Source organism: Urocitellus parryii, chromosome 15 (assembly GCF_045843805.1).
Source record: "Urocitellus parryii isolate mUroPar1 chromosome 15, mUroPar1.hap1, whole genome shotgun sequence".
Taxonomy (NCBI): domain Eukaryota; kingdom Metazoa; phylum Chordata; class Mammalia; order Rodentia; family Sciuridae; genus Urocitellus; species Urocitellus parryii.
Window position 1 is genome coordinate 9,235,897 of NC_135545.1, and position 6,000 is coordinate 9,241,896.

Genomic DNA, 6,000 nt, shown 5'->3' on the forward strand with positions numbered 1-6,000 from the left:
TAGGTGAGGTTCCAGCAGGTCTTGCAATCGAAGAGCGAAGGGGACGCCCAGGGGGAGAGGCGGGCGGTGGCAGTTGGACCTCGTGGTCGGACGCTCCTCCCGCTCTCCGCGATGCCGAAGTTGGAAACCAGGTTGGCGCTGGAAGCGGGGAGGCTGGGTTGGGTGGCGGGAGTGCGAGGTGAGAAGCGGGAAAAGGGACCAGGCGGGCGAAGGGATTCGGAAAGAGCATCCCGGCGGGAAAAGGTGGCCAGAAAGCCTCTGGGAGAAGGACCGGCGGGCAGGGGGCGCCGCTGCCGTACCCAGGGCCGCGAGCAGGGGGCGCCGCTGCCGCCAGGGCGTGGGGCGCAGGGAGCGGTCCTCGCGGCTGAGACGCGTGGCTGCGGCTTTGGCCAAGGACAGGAGCGCAGGTGTCGCCAGCCCACGCCCAGCGGGGAGGGCCCGGGACAGGCAGCACCCGGGCCTTACCTGCCCCCTCCCACCGGTCCCCTGCTGCCGCCTCCCTCTGGTGAGCCCAGCCCACGCCCAGGTGGAGGGCCGCCCAGGTGCAGGGCCGCAGGTGTGGGGCATGCCGGCGCCAGGCCATGGAGCCGGAGGGTGGAAACGGGTCGAAGCGGGAGGGGTGGCCTGCAGGAGAGTCCCCAGGTGAGGTCGCTCCCAGGCTTGGGGAACAGGTGGTTCACGCAGAGGGAACAGGAGGGGACAGAGCAGGGACACTTGCAGTTCAGGAGAGGGGGATTTGAGTTTGGGGATTTGTCAGCAAGGTGGGGCGGGCTACCTAGGAGGTCTGTGACATCAGCGGGACCTTGAGACGCCCCACCTGTAAAGGGCCCATGCCAGGCCAGAGAGCTGTAGGCAGAGAAGAAAGCAGAGAGGGAGGAAATAAACCAGGTGACAGGGACCCCCAACGCCAAGAGACACGTGCCCAGGATGGGGACGTGGCCGGGGGACCAAGTGGAGACTGGTGGAACTTGGTGAAGGATTCAGGGACATGAGAACTAGGAAGGACCTTTGGATTTCCGTCTTGATTAGGGCAGTTTGTTGGAGGGTGTGGGGCAGAATTAGGATGGTCTGGAGTGGGGACAGAGAGTTGGGGACATTGAGGCCATGTAGACAGCTCTTTGAGTAATCTTGATGTGGAGGACAGAGGAAGATTCGGGGTGGGAGGGGGCTTGTCCCCAGGGTGGGAGGGGCCATCCAGCAGGAGGCATTGGCAGAAGAGAAATGGAGGAGTGGCTGTCGTGGGAACAGTGCCACAGTAACGGCCTGTGCCAAGCCCTGTTCGGGCTCCGCCTCGGCACAGTTGAATCTCATGAAATCCACCTTGGTGGCATGAACCACCCCACTCCCCAGGGGCTCAGAGAGGTGGAGCAGCCTGACCAGGGTGTCACAGCAAGGAAGGACAGAGGTGGGAGACAATGAGGCCTGGGGTGCAGAGGGATACTTCCACCCTAAAAAGGGGGGTGGGCCTAGAGACCAGGAAAGTTCCAGTCTTTCGAGCAAGATCTTGGCTTCAAAGAGTGGCGAGCCTGGAACTTGGCAAGACTAGGAATGTCACACAGGTCCCTTGTCCCAGCCCAGATGTTACAACTCCCACTCTGATGCAGAATGCAGGGGTCAGCTCAGGAGTGACTTAAACAGCCCTGGGAGGCGGCACAGCATAATGACTTGACTTCTCTGTGCCTCGGTTCCTGAACCTGGGAAATAGGGCGATCCTGCTGCTGATGGTCACTTCTTCACAGGATTAAATGAGCGTATAATAGAGAAGTTTTTGCACCCAGTAAACAGGAACAGTGATCCTTTCCAGTGGTCCCACTTGCATGTTCCCTTGTCTGTCTCTCCCTCTCTGTGTCTCATACTCCCCTGCAACTGTCATCCCAGGGGGCAGTCACCTGTCTGTTGCTCTGAGCCAGACAGGGGCCCTCCTTCTGAGCCAGCCTCTCACCAATCCCCTGGGCCACTCAGTGCCTTCTGAGCCTCTGCTACACTCCACACCACAAGTTTTGTTACTGGTCCTAAATCTTCTTCCCTTCCCCATGCCTGCCCTCCATTCAGGAGTGGCCATGCAGCTTGCCTCAGCCCAGGTAAGAGGGCAGAAGTGAGGTGTGACCTGGGTGGAAGCTTTAAAGTCAGCACGTGGTCTGTGTCTCTTCCCCTTTGGCCATGACGATCCATGATGGGTCCATAGTCACATGCTCTAATAGCCAGGGGGCCCCACAATGATGGTAACAACCTCATAGTGCAATCAAGCTATGCACCTTTCTTCCCTTTAACTGAGATGTTGGGGTTGTTTGTTACTGTATCGCAGCACAGCCTATGCTGACTGCCACATCTACTTCCGTGCAATCTGTCAGTCAGCTCCTCTGTGCGAACTCAAGAACCTGCACAGATGCCAAGGGAATAGATTAATGAGGATTCCGAGCCAGAGCCCATGGCACCAAAAAAGTCCGTGGACAAGTCCCAGGAACTCCCCGAGGAGAGAGGCCGTAACATTCACTGTACTTTCAAATTGATCAGTGACTTAAAATATCCCAGGATGTTGATTCTGGAGTCAGACTGTCTGGGTTCAAATCACAGCTTCACTATTCATCAGCTGTGCTGCTATGGGCAAGTTCCTTAACCTCTCTGTGCCAACTTGGGGAAGTTAACCTCCTTGACTTCATCTGTAAGATGAGGACAATGACAGATCCCACCATGCTGGTGCGCTGTGATGATCAGGGAGGTGAGCCATCTGCACACCTGCCCCGGACCTAGTGAGGGCACCAGCACCCACAGGGCCTCCACCCCATCCGCTCCTCCGCTGGTCCTCATCTGCATTAGCCAATGTCATCTGTGGTGGCAGATAAACTGCAGATTCTCGATGGCTCCAGATGATCAAGGCCTGTAGTGACAGTGGTCAGGCAACTTCCCCAGGACGCTCCTCTCCTAGGTCCCGGGAACAGTCTCCCCTCGGCCCACAGTGGGTCTCTCTCCCCCTCCCTCCTTTGCCTTCTCCATCGGGACCTTCCCTTCCTCCCTCTGTGTTCCCAAAGGTCTTCCCGCCTGTGTGTATCTGTTATCTGCTGCTGAGTAACAAACAGCCCCTCCCCTGGGGCTTGGAGGCTGGAGGCAGCTGCGTATGGTCTCTCAGGAGTCTTGGTGTTGGCCATTAGTTCTCCCGTGCCACGTGGTGCCCCTGAGGTCACTCCTGTGCATTCTGGAGCTGGGCTGGGGCTAGAAGGTACAAGACGTGCCCCCCCGGGTGGCAGCTGGAGCTGTCTGTCCCCTGCACAGCCCTTTAGGCTGCGCTGACTTCCATCTGGCACAGGGTGAGGTGCCACCATGCCTCTGTACCACCTTCAAAGTTCATCACTTCTTTTTTTTCTTTTTTTTGGTACTGGAATTGAAAGCAGCGGCACTGAATCACTGAGCCTCACCCAGCCCTTTATATTTTTTATTTAGAGTCAGGGTCTCGCCAAGTTGTTTAGGGCCTCACTAAGTTGCTGAGGCTGGCTTTGAACTTGAGGTCCTCCTCCCTCAGCCTCCTGAGCCGCGTGTGCCACTGCGCCAGGCTCAGGCTCATGTCATTCCTGATGGTCAAAACAAGTCACAGATTCCAGGGGAGGGAAGACAGATGTCCCCTGGTGACGGGCAGCATGTGCAAGGGGGGGGGGCAGGGGAAGGAGGGAGGTGGTGGCTGTTCGTGGTCAGCCAAATAGAGCTCCCCAGGAGGCATCCACTCCTGGCCTCCAGGACAAGGGTGTTGCCTTATGTGACTGGAAGGATTTTGCGGGTGTCACTAGGGGTCGTGGGGCAGACACTTGTCCTAAAGTGTCCAGGCTGTCCCTCTGCGTTGTGGCCACAGACGTCCTCGTGAGAAGGCGGCAGAGGGAGGTTCTGCTGCGCACAGAGAAGGGGATCTGCAGGTGGAGCCCAGGAGGCTGGCCCAGGCTGGCCTTGAAGACTGGTGAGAGGCAACGGGAGCCAAGCAGTGCCAACTTCCAGAAGCCTCCAGGAGCTAGAAAAGGCCGAGGACTGATCTTCCCAGAGCCAGCAGAAGAAAGGTGGCCTGTCCCCAGCTCGGTTTGACCCTGAAGTTCATGCTAATTTGCTGCAGGGGCTCTGGCCTCTTGGCCCCTCTGTACCTCCAAGTCTGTTCTTAAGTCGTGATGAAACCCACCACAGCGGCCCCTGGAGTACGCTAACGTGTGGCCCGAGGCCTCTGCAGCCACCGCCACCTCCTTCCTCTGGAACTTGGTCATCGCCCCAGAAGGACACCCCACACTCTTCAGCGGTCACTCCCGTCCTCCCTGCCCCAGCCTGGTGGCCGTCGCTGCCTTCTACTCCAGGGTCTCGCCCTTGGGGACATCTGGCCTAGGTGGCCTTTGGTGCCTGGCTTTGTCCCCAGAGCAGCGTGGGGTGGACAGATGGTCCCCGCTGGAGTCCCAAGTTCCTGTGGTGTCTTTGCCAGGGCTCACAGGCTCTCGGGATGGTAGTTGGAGGTGCGATGGTCGCAGGTCCCCAGAGGAGGGTCAGTGTTGAGCATGGGGTGGGGGAGCTTCTGCTCGGTGTAATCGTGGGGGCCAAGTTCAATCCTGTCAGCACACCTGGCAGGCTGGAGACCCAGAAGAAACTGGAGCAGGTCAAGTCCAAAGACTATCTGGAAGCGGAATTCCCTCTTCCACCAGGACCCCAGTGTCTTTCTCTTAAGGCCTTCAACTGATTGGCTACAGCCCACCCACAAAAATCTGCTTTTCTCCAATCCCGCTGATTTAAATGTTAATCTCATTTAAAATACTTTTCACAGCATCATCGAGTCTGGTGTTTGATCAAGTATCTGGGCACCGTAGCCTCGCGAAGTGAACACAACTAGCCACCCCTGAGGCCTCTCTCCCCTTCCCCGCTCTGTCCACCCAGCAGTCACTGCCCAGTCACTGTCTCCTGAGCTCCACAGAAGTAAGGATGGCAGGCCAGTGACTGACCTGGGAGGTGACCTAGGGGCACTGGAGTGGGATGGGCAAGGGTGGAAACGTTAAAGGTCCTGTGGATGGCAGCTTCCCCCCGGGACCTCCAGGGGACTGTGCAGAACTCGCCCCTGCCTCCTCTTCCAGTGGGAGGATGTGTGGACACCAGTGACCCCCAGGGCCGCCTCCTGGCACCAGGAAGGACTGGTTCCTGGCTCCTCCTCCATGTCCCGCCTGTGTCCCCTCAGGATTGCCTGAAGGACTAGAGTCAGACTCAAGGGAGGACTTGGGACATGCAGAGCTGGGGAGAGGAGAGAAAGGTTCCCGGCCTGAGCGGAGCTTGGTCTTCAGTGCCTCCCAAGACACCTCGGCTGTCTCCTCTCCCTGTCCCCCGCCCTCCCTGTCCCCTGTCCTCCCTGTCCTGGGCTGTCTCACTGCAGTCCCCTGCCGGGGAGGTGGAGGATGATGGATTGAAAAGGGCAGCTGGGGTCAGCAGAGGAGGCTGCAGGACTGGAGGGGAAGAGGCAAGGGGAGCGGGGAGCAGAGGCCACAGAAGGGGGGGGGGCGGGAGGCTGCAGGGACAGGGACAAAAGGACACAAGAGAGTGTAAGCCTGGAAGCCTACAGACTGCAGAGGTGGAGGCCCAGGTGCAAGCCAGGCTCTCATCCTTGGCCAGGGCCTGTGGCCTCAGCACAGGGACACCAGGGACCACAGAGGGTGGATGGGCGGCAGAGGAGGGCTCACCTACCGGGTGAGGCACACGGGACCAGAGACAGGGAGGCACAGAGAAAGGAGGGGCTCAGGGAAGAGGAGGAGGAGGAGGCCAGGAGAGGAGGCCCAGAGAGCAACTGGGGAGAAAAAAAGTAGACTCAGACAATAAGGACAGAAAGACTGAGAGGAGAGAGAGATGGGGGGAGGGGGGCGCCTTGAGGGGGAGCCTGCGGCCTGAGCTCAGCCCACCCCGCCCTGGGCCAGGCCGGGTCCCCCTGGTGGCCTCTGCTGAGCCATGGCTAATGGTATGATTGCTTGGTGGGGCGGGAGGGAAGGGGCGGTGGCGGTG